Below are 26,715 nucleotides of genomic sequence, written 5' to 3'. Positions count from 1 at the left end.
CTCATAGGCATATTGGGTCATTGGTGTAACCTTCTTTAATCAAACGGTCACTGAAACGATTATACCAAATATCTTTAGGATTTGTATTCAGTGAATATTTGATTCACATACGTCCAGATTACTTAAATCCATACAAAGACCTTCGTAATTTAATAGAATAAATATCTTTAGAATCTGTACACGCTTCAGACATGTTAAATCCTTCAAGGATTCTCATATAAATATCATTATCAAAATTTTCATATAAATAAGAAGTGGCTACTTCCATTAGACGCATATTTAGTTGTTCATGTATTGCTAAGTTCATAAGGTATCTAAATGTGATCACATCTACTACAGGTGAATACATCTCATCATAATCAAATTCAGGTTTTTGTGAAAATTCTTGGGGCTACAAATCTATCTCACAATTTCATTTTTCTCATTTCTTATAAACACTCATTTATATCCCACAGGCTTTACAACTTCTAGGTGTATGGCCTAAGGTTCCAAAAACTTTTCATTTTGCTAGTGAATCTATTTTAAATTGAATCACATCTTTCTATTTTGGTCAATCATTTCTATGCCAACATTCATCAATTGATTTAGATTCATGATCCTCGTTATCTCCCATAATAGCAAGTGCTATGTTATACATAAAAATATTTATTTCTATACATTTGGACTTTAGTTTTAAATTTTCTATGATTTCATTCTCTTCAAGAGAAATTTCTTCATATGACATTTATTTAATCTCCAGAGATATTTGAAATCAAGATGTCTATTTAAGGTAGGCTGATCTTAAATTCATTTCTAACACTTGTATGTATCCTTCAAGGACATCAATTTTAACCAAAATATTTTTTGTAAGAATATTTGATTTAATAACTCTTCTAGAGTCTGTAAATATATCTATAATTTTCTGTAAAGAAATAATCTTTTGAATTTTCAGTTTACATTATTTCGTATGAGAATCAAGGAAATCCAATGATTTTTTTAAAGTGATTTCCTTTTTCGGTTGATCATTTGCTTCCCTTAATATCAGAAATTATAGCTCATCACAAAATCAATGAATCATTCTGTTTATCTCAACTCATATCTTTTAATGATTACAAAACAATTGGATGTTTCTAATACCTTTTGTAGAGATCCTTTTTCAGAAATGAACCAAACAGGTCTGTGGATTTAAAGCAGAAAAAGAAGATAAAAAAGAATGAAGTCTGCTGAGGATGATGTCGGACGCACAAAAGGAGAGTATCGGACGTCCGACATTCTTTGAGTATCTTCGGACGAGTAAAGAACTCAGACTCGGACGTCCGAAGAAGACAAGCCAGGAGTTACTTGATTACTGATCAGGATCGGACGCTCAACACCTGTGTGTCGGACGTCCGACAGCACCAACGGCTAGTTGACTCTTCAGTTGCCTTCTACCCGTTGACAGCATTAATTGAACAACCTTCTGGTCTCCTATAAGTAGAACAAAGTCAACCACCTAAAGAGAACTTTGCACATCAAGCCTACATCAGATTGTGAGTGATTCTAGTGCTAGAATACTCAAAAGGAACATTTGTACTCTTTGCTTGTGTAATCTTCGTGTAGTTTTTTCAAGTGTGACACAGCTTCTTCAATAGTGTAGCATAGTGAGGGTTGCGAGTGTTTGTAAAACTTCCTTGCTTGACCAAGTGTGGTTTGGGGCAAGAAGGAAGTGATCCCTTCCTTGTACACAAAAGATTGGTTGCAAGTTTGTTCAACTTGAAGTAATTTGGTATATAAAAGTGGTGTTCAAACCTCAGTTGTGTTTGAAGCCTGGTTTGTTTCTTTACTTTCATTTACTGCTTTTCTACTTAAACTGTTCTTCTCTTCATTTCACGAATACTTGTGCTCTTGTGTTATCTCATTCATTGGGAGGTATTTGAGAAAAGAAAGGTAGTCTGTGAAAAAGTGGACTATATCTTAGTAGGTTTTTTGAAAGCCTAATTCACCCCCCTCTTAGGTTGTCTTCGATCCTTACACATTCAATAAATAAATCACCCATTAATATTTCACGATGTCTAATTGTAAAGGGTGATTCATACCCGACATAGATTTTCAAATTTCTGTTAGAGTCACACATAATATAAAGTGGTATGTATGAGTACTTGTCGACTCTTAAAATCATGCAATTTTTTCTCTACACAATTTCAACTGAGAAGAAATTTTGAAAATTGCAAAATTATATTCATCAATTGATTTAAAATCTTGCAACCATGGGTAAATTTAACATACTAAGATTTTGAAAGAATGATTATGTTTAGGTAATCAAATCTTTTTCTTTTAATTATTTCAAAGAACAAGTGAATCCTCAAGCATAATGGATTTTCTGTAATAGTGTCTCCAAAATTGATTGCATCAGGATGTATTGTAAATGAATAGAATTGAAAGAATAAATATTACCTCAAAGATGCTTAAAAGTATATGTTTGTGTTTAGTGATTGTTTAATAGTAGGCAGTTGTACTTTATGATTATTCAAAAGTTAGTCATAAGAAATTGAAATAATTTGTAAAGAAGAAACTCATCTCAAAGAGAGTTTTAAAATTGAAAATACGTGTTTAACAACAACAATCATTTGAAATCGAAACTTATATTTGATTGTTCAAAAGTAGAGTCTTGTGTGCATCATGTTTGCTCAAAGGTATAGACTCATTTCACTTTTGCTTAGAAGTAGTGACTCACACTGATAATGTGTTATAAAACTAATACTAATTTGATGTAAGATTTGTGTTATTTATATAGTGGGCACCATGCTAAGAAAATAAAAAAAATTGATGAACTTAGGAAAAGAGAAAAGTAAACAAGAAAGAAGAACTATTTTTTTATTTACTTAAATGGTCTTGCTGGGGATCAGGAAGAACCAATGGAAGGTTCTGAGTGAAAGGAGAAGGTTGTGGGGAAGTAGATTTATGATTGCTGGGGACTTCAACGATATTTTGTCTAATGAGGAAAAATGGGTGGAGCAGCTAGAGAGGAGAGGAGCTTTAAGGATTTCAAGGACCTTATGGATAAGAATAACCTGATAGACATAGGTTTTGAAGGTCACTCTTGGACTTGGAGCAATCACTAGGATAATGAAGGAGAGGTAAGGCAAAGATTAGACAGATGTTTGGGTAGTTTTGAGTGGTTCTAGACTTTTGAAAAGGCAAGATGCCAGCACATTGAGACTTATGCCTCTGATCATAGTATACTATGCTTAGACACAGAAACATAAAAGGAAAAAAAGAAGAAAATATTTCACTTCGATAAAAGATGGCTTCAAAGGGAAGGGGTGCATCAAGTTGTGGAGAGAGCTTGGCAGAAGGAAGAACCTAGCTCACACATGTTCAAGGTCACTAAGAAGGTCAGAAACTGCAGAGTTGAACTACTAAAATGGAGAAATACCTTCCAAGCAAATTCTAAAAGAAGGATTGAGGAGATTACAAAGGAATTGGAAGGAGTGAAAGAATCAGATTCTGTGAACAGAAAGGAGAAAGTAACTGAGCTCAAAGCCCAGTTAAAAGCAGCTTACACAGAGGAAGAGAATTTCTGGAGCCAAAAAGCTAGAATTAATTGGCTGAAAGTAGGAGATAAGAATACAAAGTATTTCCATGCCCATGTGAAGGGGAGAAGAACAAATAATAGGATCAGGAAACTACAAAAGGAGAATGGTTCATGGACAGAAAATGAGGAGGAGTTAGTCTCGGAAATTTCAAACTTCTTTAGAGAGTTGTTTACCAATGGAGGGAGGACAAATATGTTAGAGATTCTAGAGGGTATTCCCCACTCCATAACTCAAGAAATGAACACTAAGCTAACTAAACTTGTAGAGGAGGATGAAATCAAAGCAGCACTTTTCTCCATGCAGCCTAATAAAGCTCCAGGACAGGATGGCATGTCTCCTCGTTCTTTCAAAGGTTATGGAGCATTATCAAGGGTGATGTCATCCCTGCTATCCAATCCTGTTTTAGCTCTAGTTTTATGCTTAAATCTGTCAATCACACTGTCATTTCTCTCATCCCCAAAGTTCTGAACCCAACTTGGTTGAAAAACTTTAGACCTATTAGCCTGTGCAGTGTGATATACAAAATGATTTCCAACATACTAGCCAATAGACTGAAGCCTGTTCTGGACAAATGCATAAGCAACACTCAATCTGCTTTCTTCCCAGATAGGCAGATTTTAGATAATGTGATCCTAGCCCATGAGTACATGCACCACCTCAAAAATAAAAGGCAAGGAAAAGAAGGATACATGGCAATCAAGTTAGACATGGCTAAAGCCTATGATAGAGTGGAGTGGCATTTTTTGCAAGCTATGATGCAGAAGATGGGCTTTTGTGCAAAATGGATCAACTGGATTACTAGTTGCATGAAGACTGTCACATATTCTTTTAACTGCAATGGGGAAACTAAGGCTTTCTAAAACCAGGTAGGGGAATAAGACAGGGAGACCCCTTGTCTCCCTACCTTTTTTTAATCTGTTCAGAAGGTTTCTCTAATTTATTGAGAAAAGCAGAGGCAAGGAACGAGAGAAAAGGACTGAGGATTAGCAAGCAAGGCCCAATCATTACTCATCTCTTCTTTGCAGATGATTCCCTCATTTTTTGTAAAGCTAGCATGCAACAGGCCAATGAAATCATGAAGATTCTCAAAACCTATAAAGAAGCTTCAGGACAGCTGATCAACCTTGATAAATCTGTTGTATTCTTTAGTAAAAATATGCCCTTGGAGCAAAGGAAAGAAGTATGTAGCTCATTGGGGGGAATGGCAGAAATGAAACAAAGGAAATATTTAGGCCTCCCAATGGTGATATCTAGAACAAAGGACCAGATATTTGGCTTTATCAGAGAAAACATATAGAGAAAGTTTTAGGACTGGAAAAACAAGCTACTCAGCACATCAGGCAAAGAGGTAATGCTAAAGGCAGTCTCTATGGCAATGCCTACTTATGCGATGTCCTGCTTTAAACTGCGAAGGAAGCTGTGTAAAGATATTATTGCTGCTATGGCCAATTACTGGTGGGGAGAAACAGATGGTAAAAACAAAATGCATTGGCTGTCTTGGAAAAAAATGGCACTGAAGAGAACTGAAAGAGGGCTGGAATTCAATGACCTAGAAGCTTTCAATAAGGCATTGTTGGGCAAGCAGATTTGGAGGATTCTAACCAAGCCAAACCTATTGATCAGCAAAGTGCTGAGAGCTAGGTACTTCCCTAAGGATTCCATATTCAAATGCAAGCCTCATAAGAATGCCTCTTGGATTTGGCAAGGTCTACTAGGAGCCAGAAGCTTAATTGAAAAAGGTTTGATTAGAAGGATTGGCAATGGGAGAAGTACAAACATTTGGGAGCATAAAAGGATTCCTGGATCAACTTCTGGCAAGCTTGCTTCCCCAAGACCCCTCAACAGTGACTTAAAGATGGTGCAGGAGCTAATTAGTCATAAAAGATGGAACAGAAACACCATCTTTAGAACCTTCAATCAGAGTGATGCAGAGAGGATCTTGAACATTCCCTTAAGTTTGACAAGCAGGGAAGACAGTTACTTTTGGCAACACAATGCGGGAGGATCATATACAATCAGCTCAGGCTTCAAACTCCTGATGGAAGACAGTGCTAGTACAGAGAAAGGAAAAACATGTGAAATTGGTCCAAGTGTAATAGAAGGAAGCCAACAGATCAAGCAGATGTGGAACACTCTCTGGAAGCTCAACATAAAACACAAAATCAAGCTTTTCAAATGGAAATGCATTAAAGATGCATTGCCAGTTAGAGAAGCTATCTTTAGGAGGACAGGAGTGGGAGATCCAGTATGCAGATCCTGTGGGGAGGGCCTGGAAACAGTGGAACATCTGCTTCTGAGCTGCCCGCACACTTTGGAAATATAGAAGGCGGCCCCTATACAATGGGATGGAGCTAAAGATCAACAAGGAGACTTCAAACGCTGGTGGAGTAAAATCTCAGAGGCAAGGAGAAGACCAGAAGGGGCAAAACATATTGGACTGACTGCTAACATTTTGTGCAAGTGTGGAAAGAAAGAAACAAAAAGGAATTTGAGAACCAAAACAGGTGTCCACCAGTGAAGACAATAGACAAGGCTCATAAAGAGTGGCTCGAACAAGAGGAGGTAGAGAAAACTAAGGACAGAATGAGCATAGGAGAAACAGCATTCAATCATGAAGAACAACACCAGGATCAGGAATCTGAGGGGACCATAGTACTGGAAGTGACTACAACAAGCCAGCACAGACAGGTCTCACTGGGAATTGGAGTTATAGCTAAGATACATCCAAACACAAGGATTGCGGAATGGTGCTGAAAGAGATAACTCTGGGAAACAAAGTCTTAGATGAAGCGGTAGCATTTAAACTTGTCTTAAGCAAAGCTCTTGAACAGCAGTGGAGTAGGATTAAAATTCTCTCTCACAACAAGGAGTTCCTGAGACAGTTAAGGCACCAGAGCCCCTCAGACAGTAGAGTAGCAACCGTGATTGATGACATTGCTGATATGCAGAAGATATTTCGCATGTGCTCTTTTTGCTTGGTTAGTGAAAACAATATGGAAAATAGTAAAAGATTAAGTTCCTATGCCTCAGGCATTTTTTTGGATAAGGAATGGTATTTTTCTCAGTGCCATTGAGCACTAGTTGTATAGCTCTTCGAGCCTTTGCTCACACATGTAAATTCCCTTTATAATGAATGAAATGATCCTATCGTTTCGAAAAAAATAAATAAATAAATGGTCTTGCATTCTGTATCACTGATATAAGAGAATGTGACCCTTATTTATAGGGGAATACAGAAGAGTTCAAATTAGATCAACTAACTATAATTCTTATCATTTCGTTTTGATATGTATAGAATGGAAAATGACCAAAATATCCCTAATTAGTCAATCCCCTATTTCGGCTTTTAACAGCAAAAATGCCTAATTGTATTTCAACAACTTTGGAACCAACTCAAATCTCAAGAGGGATTATATATTAGAAGCTTCAATGTACTTAATTAATTAATTCCAAAGGAATAATGGTTAATTCTCTAGAAAATGTGTAACATGATTTATTATGACAAGTTTGTCATCTTGAAACTAGTGATGGGTTTATCACCTTGAAAATAGTAATAGATTTACACCTTAAAAATAATGATAGGATAATGAATTACGAGAAGATAATATCAATGAATCTTGTAGGGAGATGAATATTCCAATATATTATTACTATACTAAGTGTGCGAGTTGGAGTTACTACAGTACCTATGGACCGTTTATCTAGTAATTTCGAGCAACTTGAGTACCATTTTCATAAGCAGATAGACTGGTTATTCAATTTCGACAATTCTAGTGGCATTTCATTGGAAGTTGCCTCGGCTTGCCCTCCTGCTTCAGAGTTCAAATCCTAGAATTCTTTCCCCTCTCCCTCTGTATTACCACCACGGCGTCTTCTTGTCTTGGTGGAGGGCCATATGCTAAGGAATGGCAACGGGGCGGGTTTTATCCATATGTCAAGGGACCCCTCCCCCGCTAATAGGTTGCATTTTTGCCATTAATTTTATAATTAATTTTCTCTTTTATCTCACCAAATATTGCATTAATTGGCGGATTCTATTTACTTTTGGTAAATTGTGCTGGTTGCAGAGATTTGGATAAAAAGAAAAAAAAGACGTGATTTTTTTTCACTAAATTTATTGATCGGGCATGGTCACATCAAAGTTAAATTCTGCACGTACTAAGAAGGCTAGGGAATGGATGCATATTATCCAACCGTGCATTGAAGTCTCGAAAGTAGGGTCACAGATGTTTTAGCAGATGATTGTTATAGACTTTCTAATTTGATTTGAATTAGAAAAAGTAGTTTAGTAGTAATAGGAGACTAGTCAATTAGGAAATATGGATTCCTTGTGGCCGCACATGACAAGTCAACTAGTTATTAGGTTTTGTTATCTTTTTCTTGGTCAGCCGCAATATACAACAGAGACTTCTTTTGTTTTTCTTTTCCTTTTCATCGGATTTTTCATCTCTAATTGAGGAATGCTTTCAACAATTAACTCTACAATTTCAAGTGGGATTTTCTCAACAAGGATGAACTAAATCTCTATTTCCAGTCAAGGAACAACGGAGGATTTGGTTTGTTTGAAATTGTGAGATCGAATTAATTTTATTTATTTTTTTTATTTATTGGTATTCGTATATTCTCTGATTTTATTTCTTATGGTTGTTATATTAATTGAATATCCAGGGCTTGGAATTTAGATTAGTTTAATAACCTACAACCAATTAAAACATTAAATCCGTAATTGTTTAATTGTTTTAAAATAGTAGCAATTGGCATGATTAGGTTTGTATCAGGAAAATATACAAACTACCTTAAAATAACCCTTGTAGCGTGTTATTTGGTTAGAATAGAGTTTCTAGTTCGTAAGGCAATTGGAAAATTGAATTCTAAGGTCGTACCTAGGGTTATTTCTCAATTAAAGTAGTGATTAACAATCGTAACTTAATCACCGATATAGTAAGGAGAGGTTGACTGTCATCGCTTATTTGGCAGTTATAATTTGTTTATCAGTTAATAATCGAGGTTATCATTGCATTGATGATCAATTAAGTGAACCATTTCCGAAGTTATTCCTTGGCTAGAGCTTATTTACTATTGATTTAATTTTAACAAATTGTCACTTAGTTTTTATTTATTTATTTATTTTTATTTCTATTTGAGCTATTTAGTTATCTCCATTTCCATAAAAATTCCCCTATACATTGAACTCAAGAGGAAACGAAATTCCCTAGTCTCTGTGGATTCAACCCTGTTTATCACTATACACAAAACATATATATTATTTGAGTAGGTATTTATTATTATACATGCTCACCCCCCTCCCCGCTGCCCACTACTTCACCTCGCCCTTGCCCCGCCCCCGATCCTCCGCTCCCCCACCCCGCCCCGCTTCCCCCGTGAGGTTAATTAAAATTTGTTATATAATTTCATTGTAGTCAAATTTTAACAAATAATTAAGTACTAAAATGTCAACACATTACCAAGTCATTATCTTTTATAATTTTACAATTGAAACCCATAAAAACAATCAAATAAAAACTATTTGAATACAATCCAATATGATGAAACATATACAACTAAAGTAGTCAAGTTTTTACTTTTGAAATAAATACAATCACTAAGTCATTATTGTATTTTTTTTTGAGAAAAATGTGTTATTGTGTTAAGTGTAATTAGGAATTTAGTATAAATGTATTAGTAAATTTAGTATAACTAATTAATAATTTCTATTAGTAGACATGTATAATTATTAGTATAATTGATAATATCAATTATATTATACATACTAAAATACATTATATAATACTTATAACTAATAATATCATTATTATAAGTTTGTAACTAATTAAATTAAATATCATATATACACATATAAATATATACATATCTATATATATATATTCTAATGGCTAGCGGAGCAAGGGTGTACTCCTCCGCCCCGTTTCTTAATGGGGGTAAAAAATTTCCCCCCATCTCGCCCCAACCTCCTCCCCATTAGCCCCCCACGGACACCCGCTCCAATTGCCATCCCTACATATGTTAAAGCCATCTTGTACCCCATCCTCTAGATTTCTCCCGTTACTCTTCCATGATTCCATCTCCCTCCCATCTTACACATGGCCTCTTCCTCCACCTCTGTCGGCTAATCTCCACAAGCATTACCACCATTACCACCATTACCACCACCACTGAGGAATAAACTCAAATAAAGAAAAACACAGTTCTCCAGCCTCAGTCATCTTCAAAACCATCACCACCACCACTAAAGACTAAGCCCTAAATTAGCTACTAACTATCAGACAGAGCTTGCCCTAAGGAATGAGATTACTACAATAGAATTATCCATCAATCCCTTACGCACAAACCATGGCTTTTTAAAGTTCATCACCCAATTCTCCACAAAGCTTTCAGATCACAACATGCATTTCAAGAAATACATCATAGGTAGGTTTTCCCACAAACAAGCTCTTCCCATCATTTTTTGTTTATCACGTGAGGGTGATGAATGCATGAAGCTATCTATAAGGTAGGTCTTTCAATTTCTTCAGACTTTTGCCATCTTATTTAATCTTTTTCATCAAATATTTCAAATAGTTGACTTGCTGAATAGAAATTATAGTATAATAGGAAGGAACGTCTATTAGATTTTGACTTGCAGCCATGGCTTGATACAATTCTCGATACGCCAAGACAAATCAAGAACGTAGAATCACAAGCTTTGGATATAGATTAAGGATTAATGTTTGGGGACAGAATTTGTAATCAATCAAGAACAGCTCGAGATTGATTAGAATGGGTAGAAGACACCACAATCAAGGTGAATACTCGATGGATAAGTCGACGAAACACCTTAGACCTACTTTAAGATGTTTAAGACAGCTTTCACAAGCCCAAAAGAGCTCTTTTTCTCATGAGAGAATTCTGGCAAATTTTCTCAAAATCTGATTCACTGCTAAAAACGTTAGAAACTAAGGCCTTTTATAGTCTTTTACATGACCAACTCCTAATCCAATTAGAAGACTCAAAACTGAACTCTTAACCCTAAGAACTAACTTTAGTTCGGCTATTATCTTTGGTCAACATGACCTAAGTCTTTTATTTAACTAAACTAAGTGACTTAAATGATTAAACTCAAAGCTGGAATTAATCAAATGACATGAACAATGAAAACAAATGACAAATAGCTAATAAACTAGACCAATCGGCCAAGACACAATGTGATGACCCTAGCTTGATGCAAACGGACTTGATAAACTTCAAGACCAACTAGATTTCATATCATTCCCCTCCTCTTGAAAGCGATTTGATCACAAATCAATGTACGAAAGGACACAAGAAAAGTTACATGCCATCAGGACAATCTCATGATGAACACGATCAACAATTGCATCTAACACAAGGACCACCATGTGCAATGGTGGAAATGACCGATTGCAACACCTTGAAGCTCGTGGACCAACTTCGATGCTTGTGTATCAATGAGATATTGATCCTCAAATTGATGTGTAGAATTTTCTATGAAACTGACCTCTTCATGCTCAATGAAGAGGTATCTTCATGCTATTGACGCTTCACGGAAACTATCTACTTGTACCCGATCAGCCCTATTGTCTACAAAAATGAGTTAAATGTACTTAAGAAGCATGAACACGATATGAAAAAAGAAATGAAGGCAATAAGATAGAAATTTCTGGAATTGCTTCGTCCCCATCTTCATAATAAAGAATGGCGGCAAGGGAAGTTGAATTCGGACAACAATCTTGCAGATCCACGTACGTTTGCTTAACTTGCCAAAAAGAGAGAAAACTAGTAGCAAACAAGTTAGTAAAGTTACAAGAAGGAACCTTATCAAGCTCAACTCTTACTAACAAGTTATGTTTCCTATCTTCATACACCCCTTTGGCCGAACTGTGAGAACTCGAGAAAATTTTGTGCAAGCATTGCAAGTATTACCTTCATTTTGTTACTAGAAATATTATATAATAAATAATTGGTTAAATTAAATGTCTAAAATTTAATTTCTAGTAAATTGAGGATTTAGAAATATCCTAGAATAGTGTAGAAAAAATTTTATTATATGGATCAAATAAACATATGATATGCATATTGCAATTTGTGTCATTTGAAAATATTATAGCCGAATAAGTTACATGTCTAGTTAATTTTCTTTAAAACCAAATGTGTGAAAATTACTAGATCAAGGAAATACAAATAAAGTTATGAGTTAATGTATGAATTAATGAAACCACAGCCCATTAGCAAGCAAATAAGTTGATATTGTGAGAACCCGTAAATTCCCTAATAATTTTCCTAGGATTTTTCCCCTTTAATTGCATGTTTTCTGCATTTTCTAGCTTAGGAAAATTTTCTTGGTGGATTTTATGAGTAATTATAGTTTTTAGATGATTTTTCTAGTATTGGATAGTTTTTGAAAAATTATGGATATATAACGGACGTGGGACCCACTAGTGCGAAAAGTTCGGAAAAATTCGGCCAATTAGGTTGAGTTTCGGATACTAGTTGAAATTTATCGGGTATTAAGAGATAAGTAGAGGTTGTGATGTGATTGATGTGAGAGGAAAAAAAGAAGGATAGGAATGCATTAATGGAGTGACAAGTGTCACATGGCCATTGGTTGTCTTTGTTGACAAAACTTTTTGACTTGTCTTACCAAGTGATTAAATATCTCAAAAAAATCACCAAAATTCACTCTTTTCTTCTCCCTCTTGGTCGGCACTCTTGAGCAAAGGAAGGAAGAGAACTCTTCAAAATTTTAGCTACCATCTAGTGCAAATCATCCAAACCAATTGCTTAAATTTGTTTCTACTCCATAAAATCCCTCCATTTGGTGCTAGTAAGTGATATTGTGGAAGTGTTCAAGGAAGCTAAGGTGTCCTACAACTCTCCCTCTCTTGTGTTCTAGGTAAGTGGTGTTTGAACTTCCTCCTACACTTAATGAAGCTTGAGTTGTGCTTAGTGGAAGCTAAAGTGATGACTTTTGTGATTTATTTCTTGCTTTTGGATGAAATGATGAAGTTTTCAATTTAATGGTGTATTTTCTGGTTTAATGTGATCATGATGTTGTGTTTATCTATGATGGTTGGTAATGAAGGGTAATGACTCTAGTAGGTGTACATGATTGGTAATTGCAAGCAATTTTGGGTTTGGAAGGAATTTGAGAAAGTTAGGGTTTTATATCCCCAATTCTGTCTGGTTTTGTATCTCATGGTTAGAGGACGAATTGGCTTTGTCTTAAAACATGAAAGTTGTAGGTATTGATGTGTTTGAGGTGCCTGTAAAATTTTAGGTTCATCAGAGTTGTGTAGAGTGAGAAAAGTCGATTTTACTGTTGCTGTTCTGGGTTCTTCAGGATGGCCGAACTGCGCCTGTAATTGGCTGTTTTTGACTGGAATTGCTTTGGATTTGGTTGTTGAGGTCTTCTGATGAAATGTATCTTGATGTCTTAGCTACCATATGCCTTTGGAATCAATGAATTTGGACTTGTATAGACTGAGTTGGACTAATTACAGCATAGTGTAATTTGTAAACCTGCAATTAAGGTTCTGGTTTGGTATTTTGCATATTTGACCTAGTTGTGCTAGGATTTGGACTGAGTGGCCTTCTACATTGTCGTAGCCCTGTCTTTTAGCTTCAATATGGTGGGTCTTACACCCTAATCCGATAATCGTAGTGCAATTTGGACCATTACCGCAAAATGAGGACAAAAATATTTTTTTTTTGTTAGGGCCAAATTAGTTACATTTTCGAAATTTCTGGTTTGCTATAATGCTTATATATGCATATGAAACCCTATTGGGGTTGTGATTGACATGGCTTTATGACTCGTTATCGAGTCTCATTGTATTTGTTTGTATGTTTTAGGACGTGACGGGGGTTCACGACATCCTTTTAACGACGGTGCATGAAACATCACCTACTTGATTGGTGAGTATACTACTCACTTTTAATGTGGCTTTGCTATATGTGATTGTGATGCCTTGAAGGCTTGTTTGGCTATTGGAAATGATTAAGGTGAGGGTGTACTTGACCGCCCTCATCCTTTTATCTTGTTAATGCCTGTTTACCGTTTCACTGTAATACTGCACTTGCTATATGAGATATTGAATTTCATTCATGGGAAACTGTTTGGGTGTCGGTTGGACGAGTATCCAACGGCCCTATTGTACTACTGAGCTCGACCCCGTTGGTAGTCAATTGAATCGAGCCAGCGAGGGCTTGCTCGTGAAAATTGACTAGCCACGGGGACTGAAATGGGAATCTTGTGGTAATGAGACCCTTGGTTCCGGTGTACTCGAGTATCACCTAAAGCTACTGCTTGGAGTGCGGGCCCGGTTGGGGTATGTTGGGTGGAAGGAATGGAAGTGAAGTGAGGTCTACGGTCGGGTATTCTTAAACATTGACGGAGGGTCAATGAGGTTGGATCAAGAATGTAAGCGTGGAAATGGGCTCTTGAGAGCCGTCCGTATCCTTTTTACTGATTTGTTTTATTCCTTAGTTGTGTACTTGAAATGAAAGGTTATGCTTAAGTGATCTTTGTTGCTTATGTGGTAGTATATCACTGGGCTTAAGCTCATTCCGTTCCATTTGTTTTCCTTACAGGGATATAATTACTTTTGGGATTGGATTGGATAGTCGATTGCCAAGTTGAGCTAGTGTAAATGTCTTTTGTTTAGCTCTTTGAATGAAACCCTAATGTGTATTGGGTTCAATGACTTTTGATTGGCAATCCGAACATGTATATCCATGATGAATAGTTTTTGACATGCCAATTTGGTTGTAAATGTTGAATTGCAATGTATTAATGTTTGGTGGGATTTCAAATTCTACTATTCCAGGCACTATTCATCGTTTTCGTTTTTTTTTATATTTTGTTATTTTGGTTCTTGTGGCTTGTTCGAGCGCGCTTTTACTTTCCCGAAATGTTTTAGATCGCGTGTTACTACTCGTTAGTCCTGGCGAGAGCTGGGCAGGCAGTCCGCTAACCCCTTTGGTTCGCCTTAGGGGAAAGTGGGGCTGTTACAGATATCAAATGACCTAACCTTCATCCTAGTTAAACTACCATGCGACTAGCAGGTTATCAGAGCTTTAGAAGTAAGAACTGAGTGGAGAAACTTTGGAATGATCGCCACCGAGTGAAGAAGCTTTGAGAATTCAGCCACCGAGAGGAGAAAATGAGAACCGAACAGCATCTTCTTCTGTCATTTCTTAACCATCCTAAACTGAGAGCTAAGTGAGTGATAAAAAGAGAAACCAGCTTGCAACTTCACGTATCAACTACATCAGTGAGGAAAAAAAAGAGGAAAGCTGGTGCAAAAGTTAGAGGGACCGAAGCTAGGAGCAGGAGCAATTTGCAACTATTAAAACTTAACAGAAAAAGGTAAGAATCTTGTAACCTCCTTTTTATTTCTTGAATATAACTGAATATATAGACTGCATGTTAGGTTTTAGCATGGAATAATAAGTTTTCACCGAGGAGAAATCTGATGAAGGAGTAAAAGTGGAACTGGACTGTATCTCTTGGAACCGAGAGATGGCTAAATGAATTGTAGCTGGTTATCAATGGAAAAATGGAAGAATATTATAGGAAATGCATGAAAATATTTATTTCTGGCATTAAATAAAGTTTAGCTATGGAAACCTGTGAAAGTTGAAACCTTGAGTTGAAAACAAATAAAGAAACCCACTATAAGAAATTTGGCCTTTTGTGACAAAAAAAAAGTCATCACTAAAAATCAAAAAGTCGTCTTATATGAGTATAGTGACGACTTTTTCCATTGTCACATGGTTGTCACTAATTCTATGTCACAAATGGGTCTATGTGATAACCCTTTGAAAGTCGTCACTAAATCTTGTTATTTAATGACGAGAACGAAGTCGTCACTAACAGTTATTATTCTGTGACTAATTTTCTTGTCACTGTTTCACATATTTTTTTTATCATAAATGTAACAAAAGTCATCACAAATTTGAAGTCTATAGTGACGACTTGAACTTGTCACTATCAATCCTAGTATTCAGTGACAAGAATAGTTGTCACTTAGTGAACTTGCATGTCAGTGACAACCATTAAAGATTGTCATTGAACTTTTTTTTGAAGAGCTGCAATTGTTCATTACAAATACAACATTGTCACAGCATTTCCGACAATTATAGCAAAACTCAACCTGACAAAAGGTTTAGTGAACTTGCATGTCAGTATTGCCTTCAAGAGTTATATAGTATTGCCATGGCATTTTCAACAATTATAGCAGAACATTCATTTTGACAAAAAGTAAAATCAACGTAGAATATATGCCGGAAATTCATATATATGGCCATAACACATCTTTAAATTAATTAAAACAAAAGTGAACCACAAATGTTGGGTCCAAAATCCCACATAATCAGTTCAAGTAGTAATGACCAATACATATCCTTCCCAAAAGATAGAGTACTAGATTTCTAAACTAAAGCATAGATTGCAGCACCAATGTCATATTTCAATCATCTCTATCAGCATATCCAATAGCCTTCTCATGATCAATATGAAGCTGGACTGCATTGAAAATAAACTATTAAATGCATTAGAGTATACTTTAATCAGAAAATATGCTATTAGATATACTTTAATCAGTCAAAAATAGAGTTTCAGCCAAAATAAAAGCAAAGAATTTATCTCCTCACCTTTTTTGAAGTTTATCATTTGCGCAAGTCTTTCATTTGGGCAATCAACTCCTCGTACAGCCCCTAGTTTCAAGTTGCTGCTCTTGCAAGCTCTTAATTAGCTCCTTTTGAGTATTGAATTCCTCTGCAATTTGTGTAGCTCATTGCTCTGCCGCATTTGCCCTTCTTCAATGCTCTTCAATTTCACTCCTCAAGTGGTCAAGCTCAATTGCTTGCTTCTTGGTTGTGCTACGGCTACGAAGCTATCCAGATATGTATCCAAGGGAAGAACTATACTTGTCACAGATCCACCATCCCGTGAATATGGTTGAATCAAATAAAATGATTACCATACTTTCCTCTCAAACAACATATGGTGCAAACAGGTAAGCACTTTTAACAGCATAATCAACATTATTCGAGTTTATTCGAAAATGAGTTCGAAAAGCACAACTCCGTTCCTCTTTTGCATATTGGCCAGAAAAAAAATCACTGATATTGCTCTCTTCAAATTCATATCCGACATGACAATTACATGGAAACTCAAATTGGGACCTTGTGCCAGGCAACTTCATTTGTTGAAATAGATAAAAGTTGAATGATTGAGATAATTTAAGACAGTAGCAGTGAAAAAGACAATTACATGATCACTTTGAACAATCCAAATAAAGCCACACCAATAATTTATTTTTCACAGTTATGAACACAATTACATACAACAAAATCCTTCTAAAAAGTTTTGCAGGAATGTTATAAATTTTGTTCCATCTCAAAATGTAGTTACAAAGGATGCGGCATCTTATCAAGAATTTAATTGGCTAATGCTGCCACGTTCAAAACTCAAAGGTGCAAAGTTTAGTAAGATTTAACCTCCAAATTGCATAGCCCCCGACCCTTTAAAGTCCCAGGTGATATATCATGTGGAAAACAGATATATCTTATGTAGTTTTGAAAATGCTTTCAGTCAAAAACATCTCTTCCAGTTTAATAGCTGCACAAGAGAACAACTAAACTAACATTTTTCCAGCTTCAGTTCTAAACCAACCATTTACAAAATTTAAATGGTTTACAAAATGAAGAGCAAAAGAAAATCGACTCACAGTGTGACATCCATTTGAAAATCCAATTCACAAGATTGAGACGGAGAAGATGCAAGCTAGGAACTCAATACATTAAAAATGCTTTACTAATCTCTGTGACATATAAAACTTGTATCAAAAGAAGCTAGAGCAGGAACTTATTAGAAGGCCAAGCAATGGTAGACTGTTTCACTCCAAATTCAACAGAATATGCAACATACAAAGAATTACACCTGTACTTTAGCAATCTACTCCACTCTATAATAGTACAAATACTGAGCACAACTTAAAAAGTTACTCATTGCTTCACGTCAAGGAACCAAAAAATTTTTCCCCCTCAGTTACCACGTCGCTTGACTTGATAATTGTATTGTGTTTTTGGATGCAATGACTTGTTAAAATGAAAATAGTCAAGCATAACTACAACTTGAGCACAAATGGCCATTAAATTATGTGATCTTCACATGTAGCACATAATTGAATTTGCAATGAATTGCAATGTACCCCCAATGTTCTCGCAACAATGTCCTTAACCATTCTACTTGATTTGAAAATAAAAAGCATGATGTCCATCCTCTTGTTTGCTTGCTAACTCACTTCTATTTACATTTTTCTCTTCTTGCTTTCTCAAAGATTAGTTACAAATAGGACAAAAAGGATTAATAGCAGGGTAGTAGTAGGCAAAAGCCCAAAAAATGAAGGGATACAAGCTGACAACCTAGCAACAGAATTTCATCAAAACACTTGTTCACAAAAAAAAAAACGAATAGGGCAGTATTTCCATGCCCTCATTACAGTTCGTGCATAAAAAATTGGAGCCACTACAGAGGGAAGAGGAAGATGTCAGGAAATGAAATAGGCAACCTTCTTGTCCAAAAGTTTGAAGAAAGCAAGGTTCCATCGGATATCCATTCTTAAGCATTATATAACTAATCCTAAGTTTGAGATAAAAAGTGAGTATCTTCTTTCCGTTCCCCTCTTAATAGTTAATACATTCAAGAAAATAATCCAAAGAAAGCAGAACATTCATTAGTCCACGCCAAAAAATACCATTCCTACAATTGCATTAACATGACTACAAGCAACTCACTGTCTCAAATTATAATCTAAGTACACAGGAGAAAGCATATTACTGGAAAACTCATCCTGTTATTCTCATAATCAGATTGAAGAATTTAAAAAATTACATCTGATATCTAGAAATCAACCACTCAATATTTATAGATTAGTGCTTCAGTATACAAATGCAAGGAATTCACAGACAATCTAGGATGCCAAGAAACGAGCAAATTATATCTCTGCCTTATAACAAGAACAAAATCCTTACTTTGCAACCTCCTGATTATCCTTGCCAAACTGCTTAGCTGCAAACTAGATAAAATCTCTAGCATAACTATTCTCAAAACAAGTAATATCAAGCCTATTCCTGGGCAAGAAATTCGAATCCTTAAAGCACTCTTTATTGTATAAATGCGTCACAAACATTTCCATGTCAGGAGAAAGCTCCTTATAAACCTCCGGATCCTCCATTCTCAATTCTTTCAAATCCTTCATCTTTTTTCCATCATCCCTCCCAACCTTATTAGTGAACAACAATGATAAAGATAAACCCACAGATTTTTCCTCGTAGTTTGACAACCCTTTAGTAAGACAATACCAAACATCTTGCAACATGGGAAGAAATGCAGATACCAAAATTGATTTTTAAAAAGTAAAATATGTTGCATTGGCTACATGAACAGATGAGATATTTGTTTATTAACATCAATAGGCACAAAGCTCTTGGCGGATTCTTGTGCTTTCATCTCTCCACCACGTACTTTAATTTCGTGTTAGATCAGCACTAACCAACTTCAGCTGAAGACAAGTGTTGACTAAACTATGCTAATAAGTACTATTGACTAACAGCTGAAGACAGTTCGTTTCACAAGGGATTGCTAACTAAAGACCCTTCCTTCCACTTCGTTTCACTCTCACAACTATCTCAATCACACACCATTGAAAGATTAAATGGAAAATTGGGCCCATAAACTCACGATTTACCTCACTCGACCAACATTTGATAGAAAATATCTAAATTAGATGGAAAAATTGAGATTATTTACCTCAAATTATGCCGTGACAACCTTAGGTCTTGTTTTCCTCAAGATTCAATCTTCTAACTCTGGCTTTCCCCCAAAATTCATGGTCATTTTCCTATGTTCTTGCCAGCAAGCAAGTGCTGCATCGATATAGGGATTTTTGCTCTTTGCAACTCCACTAAATCTGCACAAATCTTTTGGGTAGCTCAAATTAGGGATGAAAATGGTGGCTTAAAGTGATTTTTTGGATAATTTCAGCAAGATGGTAGTTGAGAGAAAAAGAAGATGATAGTGTCCGAAGCTGGCAAGAAGAGGGAAAGAAAGTTTTGTCCAAAATTTTTGCAAGTGTTATGAGCGTTTTTGTTAAACAACAAAGCCAAAACGACGTCATTTCTGCTTCATTTGTTCACCCGCCCGCGTATACTCTTTCAATTTTCAGCTTCCCGCTTCCATTTTAGCTAAGACCAAAAAATACAGTTTCATCCTCTTTTGTACAAACTATTTGAACCTTTCTTTATAATAATAAGTAATATCACCTTCTCTACTATTTATCTTTTTCTTTCCCCAATCGTTGTATAATTAAGGTTGTTATTATTTTGATCTTTTTTAGCTCGCAAGTTGTATCTGGAACTTGATTTGTTACATTAAAACTTTGAAAATTTAGTGTTTTTGGATAATTTTTTTTACTAACGTAGATTTTTTTTATCTCTATGAAAAAATAATATTCAAAAACTAAAAAGCTTATTAAAAATATATTTATGATTCAAAAAAATCTTTTAATGCAAATATTTTTGGTATTAATTTAATAATTTTATCAATTATGTACGAAATTGTGGTCTGACAAGACCTAACAATCTGTTTAGTTGATCAAATAACTAAAATAGTTTGCTAATACAGGCATGAAACACTAAATGTATTTGGTACCAGTACCTATTTATAAACCATAAATAATGTGACTATTGTAATTAATAATAAACTCTAGCCATGCAATTGTCAAGATTTTACTTTATTTCATATTGAATTTTATTGTTCTTTGCCATTATTTTACACACTATGCTAATCAATAATTTTCTATGTGTTGTCAAGAGAATCAAGTTTGGTACAAGTTATTAGCTAAGTTTGGAACAATTATAAAATATGTATACATTTTTTTATTACAATGCCTTCCTCATTTTGCTAATGAAAAACATCGGCTAAAGTGTAAAGGATAGGGTGCCATAATAGAATTAATGAAATCAGTTTATCACATACGAGGGTAAATTGCAAAAGATAAGGTGTCATGATAGAGTTAATGAAATTAGTTTATTACATATGGGATTAAAATGTAAAATTTAGGGTGTCATAATAAAGTTAATAAAATTTATTTATCACATATGAGTCATATTGAAAAAATTTGGGTGGCATAGTAGAAATAATGAAAGTGAGTTAGGAACAAGCACTTTAAACAGTGACGACTAATTGTTGTCACTAACTCTGAATTGGTAACCCCTATTGTGACGACATTGTAAGTTGTCACTGTAGGACCCATTTCAGTGACAACATTTTTCGAAGTTGTCACAATGGTGATTTTCCGCCGCAACGGTCAGTTGCGTGCCACCCATATTATGACGACTAATCCCATGTTGTCACTGATGACGAGTCTATCCTCAGTCAATTATGACGACATCAAAAGTCGTCACTAAATTTGCTCAATTGTGACAAGTTTCTCTATTGTCACTGAGAATGTTGTCATAAAAGGCTAAATTTCTTGTAGTGACCTGCTGGAATTCTTTCAGCTCCATCCGAGAGAAAGGAACTGGTTGTGCAGCTTATTAATCGAAAGTATGGAACAATTTTCTTCTAAAAATACAGGCTATAAGTTCACACTCTTACTCTATCTAAGGATTTAAAGCAGAGTTGGTAACTTGAGAGGGAGTTTGCGCAAGAAGTAATTGGATGTTCTGCTAAGCTGACCGAAGGAGGAAGATGGAAATTTCCCAGCTTTCTCTATAGAATTTGATTGCAGAATATCATCTTGTGGCTCAAACACTTTCTAACACATTAATCCCAGCATGCATGATGAATTTTAGATACTGGTAAGTTATGCTAAAGGAAAGCTTGATTAGTTACTACTTACCTGCTGCAAAATGTTGTGTCGAGGGAATGAGGACAGATTATGCAACTGTTGCTTGATATTTTGGAGACACTTACCAACAAATGCACGAGATATGTTTAATCTCTTGTTTTAACATATATTTGCATTTGAAGCTAATAAAAACCTTGGAAATTCTAGCTGAATTTGGCGAAGAAAGCTAATGAAATCTGCTAAGATGGCCGAGAGGGAGAATAAGTTCCTTATCAGTTTTCCTTTCAAATTCCAACTCTGAGAATTTTCATATCTAACATTTAAGGCTACTCTGTAGTTTAATGGTTGTATTTAGCACAATGAGTCGGGGTTAAACTGAAGAAATTAGGGAGGAAAAAGCTGTAAACCAAACTGCTATATTGCTGGAAGAGTTAATGATTAATGCCATAGCTGATGACAGGTTTTGTGCGGGGCTTTTGGTTGAACAATCTGCTGAAATTAGGTGTTATTTGCATTGGTTTAAGCTGGACCAAATGTATGTTACGTATTTAGTGCTTTAAGCAAGTGAAAGATGGAGTTTTTGCTGAAAATTGGAGGTAATATTGCTGGAATTTTTGTAGTTGGCCGAGGTGATGATGAAATAAGCTTCTATGATATTTATAGAGAATATAAGGTAACTTGTTATAGCTATATATATAAAATAGCTTCTAATTACTTAATCTTGATCACAAGCATTTTGAAAACTATATAACTTGAGAGGCTGGTATAGTACAATAAAATTTAACTACAGAAGGCTTAGAATCTAGCTAGTTAAACGGGAACCAATGGAGTGTACCTAAGCTTGAACCTTAAAATCTTAAGTGAAAAATAGTTTAATCCTAATTTAAATATTTATAAATTATAACCTTAGAGTATATGTATATTTCTTGGTTAAAATGATAAAGTCAATGAGTTTCGAAATAAAAGGTAGAATGAATAGTGAATATATATTATATGTTGTATTTTAAGGTCAAACTTGATTTTAATAGGTTAAATAATTGGGTAATAAATAATAAGTAAACATCTACAAATTATGTAGTTACCTTGAATTTATTAACTTGCTTGAGGAAGTAGCTGTGAGCCAAGAAACCACCTCGAAGCTCGAGAGTAGTTATTTGAATATTTGGTGAGTGTTGCCGAACTATGTGCTTAACTGTTTATGTTTCTTAAATGAAATTATGTGATAAATGTACTTATTACGAATATTGCTAGCGATTCCTTGTGATGTCTAAATCAATTGTCCCTCGCCTTCTAAGTCGGGGGTGTACTTTATTGCACTCGACTTAGATGAGTTTGAGGGTTGAAAATTGGTCAAATGTTATTGTATGTGTGCATGAATGTAAGCTGTATGTGTGCTTTACCGCATCAGCTAAACTAGGCCCAAAACCCTTTGTTCAACGGACTATTTGAGCCTGCAAAAGGGCTTGGTCGGATAGGACGGAAGCTCTGGGTAAATATTTCGGTATACTCAAGTATTACCTTGAAACTGGTAGATTATTGAACTGATCATTGACTGTAGGGGATTGTTTATTGTCTTGGAGGACATAAGGAGGTGAATTGACGGGGTGTACAATGACATTGAAATGAGTGTCTCATGGCACTGAAGTGAATGTACAATGATATTGAAACGACTCCCAGGAGGAGTTTGTATCCTTTTGAAATTGATTGTACAGTGAAATGTGCACTACTTGCTTAATTGTACTGATTTAAGTATTTGTTAAATGTTACTTGCTCGGCAAACCTCACTGAGCTCCAGCTCAACCTTTTAGTTTTATTTTCCTTACAGGAGTTGGTGGTCGGGGATTGAACGAGCTATCTTAGAAAGTTAGCGTGAAGACTTTTGTGTTTGTGCATCCCTTTAGTATCATATTACGGTTGAAGTTTTTGTATTCAACTAGGTAATGTAAAAAGGACTTGAATGGTTGGTTTTTTTGTTTTATCAAAACGGTATCTCTAAAGTTAATGTAAAAATTAGTGGGAGTTATCCAACTATTATCTCTGAAGTTGATGTGAAATTGGTGAGCCCTGGCGAGAACCAGGCAAGCGACCCGCTAACTTTTGGGGTACGCCCTAGAAGGAGATGGGGTCGTCACACGAACTAACTAATGCCTTTCTCTCATCATCACTCTCGGTCTCACTCTTTTCCTTTTTCCTCAACTCACACTCTGACTCATATTCCTCATGTAATCTCACTTGATCCTCTTGAACTTGTCTAGGGGTAAAGGGAACAAGGGTAACTTTTCTATTATAATGCATGAAGGAATATTTATTCAAGCGACCGTCAAAGTGGACAGCTTTGTTGTATTGCCAAGGAGATCAAGTGACTTGCTTGCATTGGTACTACGTCACATACCATTTCATCTTCATACTTACCAATGCGGAATGGTACCTTCACTTGCCAATAAACTTGTTCACCACCATCATTATTTAACCATTGGAGTCGACATGGCTTAGGGTGCTCGGTGGTTGAAAGAACCAATTTCTCAACCATGTACAAGCTCGCTACATTGGTGCAATTATCACCATCAATTATTAGACTACACAACCTGTTTGGACTTGGACAACATTGACACAAAGATTTCAGGAAGGTGTTGGACTTGGACAAAGAAACTAGAATTAGGAAACTAGTAACTTTTATAGTCCAAGACTGATTTGGAGTTATATGGACTATCAAGAATCGACTATAAACTGGAAATAAGACTCAAGGATGAATTATTTGTGGCTGGACTATCAACTTAAAATTTGGAATAAGAGGACACAATGCAGCAGAATTTTTTTGGAGCCTAGAAAACTCTACCCGACTTGGTGTGATGGCTGGAAATTTGGAAGTTGCCGCGAATGGTTATGGGCTTTATCTTTCAGAGATAAGGTGTTTGTTTGGTATATTTCCCAGGTGTATTTTCCGGTTTTGCAGCTGGATATTGTAAGCCTAATTGAACTAGGTTTCGTTGTCCAGCTTTTGGAAACAAAGATTCGAGTCAACTTTGGTTTCCAATTCACAATTGTCTTCTTGTTACCAAATTCAAGATTATGATCCAGAACTTTCAAAAAGATTGTGATCTGTATATTTTGTCCTCCTATTGTATTTTTTTTTTCGCAGAACAAGATTAGATTCTTTTTGTGGCGACCCCACTTCCCCCTAAGGCGAACCAGAGGGTTGGCGGGCCGTCTGCCTAGCTCTCGCCAAGACTCAAGCAAGCAATCTAACCTAAAACCTTTCCAAGAATAACCTAAACTATTACAATAACGAATCTCCCAAAATAAACCAATTGCTAACACAACATTAACTTCAGAGATAACAGCATCTGAAGATAGCCAAATATCAGAATTAGGGTTTACACTTTTCCAGCTTCAAGTGGCAACCCCAAAACAAAACTATATCGTTTAATTCAAATACATTACAAACTGCAAAACAAAGTAATAAAGTTCAAATACATTCATAAGAAAATATAAGTAGCTCAGAATTCTCAAACTTCAAGACCTGTCAAGGAAAACAAATAAACGTGGGGTGAGCTAAAGCTCAGTGGTGCCCCAAAACATGCAATTAAATAAAACAACTAACACGTATTGATTTCAACTGAAGTAAACAACTAGGAAAGCGCATAACAGTACAAAGTAGGATACGGGGGCTCTCAGGAGCCATTTTCCGCACTTGATCAAAATTTACCGTAGTTGACCCTCCGTCAACTCTCACTACTTACGGTCCATGTAGAACTCCTTATTTTACTTAACTCCAGCCACCGATCATACCCCAGCTCCGAGCCCGCACGACAAAATAAATGAGAGCGGTAACACTCGAGTATACCCCCTGGATAAACTAGTCGAGGGATTCACCCAACGACGTCACGAAATAAGAAAGCAGTAATATTCGAATATACCCTTTGGATAATTAGTCGAGGGATTCACCCAACGACGATAAGATAGATGAGAGCGGTAGTACTCGAGTATACCCCCTGGAGAAACTAGTCGAGGGATTCACCCAACGACTTTACGTCCAAAACTTATAGCAAGCGCAAGCAAAATATTCACGAAAAACACTTCACACAAGTCACCACTCGAACGGCTAGTGTGATAAAGTACACACTGCTCACTTCGATGGATCAGAAATCATTTTTGGCAATTACCACATATTGAGTCAAGAAAACACTTTAACCAAATAGGCATAGAACAAGCAGGGACACTCACCAAGAGTGAAGTCATAAGTCAAGCTGGGAATCAAAATCCACGTCCTCGCTAAAACCTAGAAAACCAAGTTTTAAGAACTATAAGTTTTCTATCCAAGTTCTAGGTTTATAAATATAAAAGATTCTCTAGTATATAAATAGTTTATTTTCTCGAAACAAATCAATAAATCTCTTAGAATCAAGACTAATAAAGGAATAAAATGTTTCGTGTGGTTCTTTGGTAAACGGGATCCAAATTAGTTCAAACAAGTTTTCTTGCCAAACAAGTTTTCTAAGCCTTTCTTTTTGAAATTAATCAAATCTAGTATTTTTTTTTAACAATTTTCCTCTAAAACAACTAGCCAAGGATAATTTTATGAAAAACTTAAAGTTTGGAAGTTAATGCAATTATTTCCTAAAGATAATAAAACTAATTTAAGCAAAGAAAAGAATTAACTAGTCGGCAAGGTTTTAAAAGTCCCGACACTCAAATTTGGCATTATCGTACAATGCTCAATTTCTATAGCTTGATATTAAGACAAAATAGATCAACCAAGCTTGGTTTAAAAGTACTCAAATTCTAACGACCAAAAGGGACTTTACGATTCCCACTTCATTTGCACATTATATACCAAGTTGCCAATATAGCAAAATCACAATTTAAATATCAATTTCACTAGGGCTTCATCAATCATTAGCCCTAGGTCTCAACAGATTCAATTCTAATCAAAATTAAACAAAGGAAGTCCAAGATATCAAACGATTCCAAACCAAAATTCATGGACCTTCCAAGTACATTTCGGCCAAACCACTTAAACAATTCCACCAAGGATTTAACTCTTGCAAAAATTACTCAAATGGCCAAGAGCTTCGCCAATCATTAGCTCTTGACCTCAACAATCACTTCCTACTACAATTCAACCAGAAATTCAACTCAAGACAAAGAGGAAAGTCACAGCTAACTTAACTCTTAAATAACTCTAGAAATTCAGATTTTAGTTAGCTAGATACACATCTAAACTCAGATTACCACAATAGCCTTTCACTAGGCTCAATGTCATTCACACACAAGACAATTTTAGCATG

General features: G+C 35.6%; 1 long non-coding RNA gene across 1 annotated transcript; it reads right to left on the bottom strand.

The window, feature by feature from the left end:
* Positions 1–15,979: 15,979 nt before the first annotated feature.
* On the bottom strand, positions 15,980–19,642 carry LOC113765817. Its single transcript, XR_003467789.1, has 3 exons — positions 19,387–19,642; positions 16,224–16,493; positions 15,980–16,095 (listed from the first exon to the last, which is right to left on the bottom strand). It is a non-coding gene; the product is annotated as an uncharacterized LOC113765817 (long non-coding RNA).
* Between the last annotated feature and the right edge of the window lie 7,073 nt (positions 19,643–26,715).

Source organism: Coffea eugenioides, chromosome 1 (assembly GCF_003713205.1).
Source record: "Coffea eugenioides isolate CCC68of chromosome 1, Ceug_1.0, whole genome shotgun sequence".
Lineage (NCBI taxonomy): Eukaryota > Viridiplantae > Streptophyta > Magnoliopsida > Gentianales > Rubiaceae > Coffea > Coffea eugenioides.
Note: the sequence above shows the minus strand (reverse complement) of the source record. Positions and strands in the feature narration are given on the sequence as shown.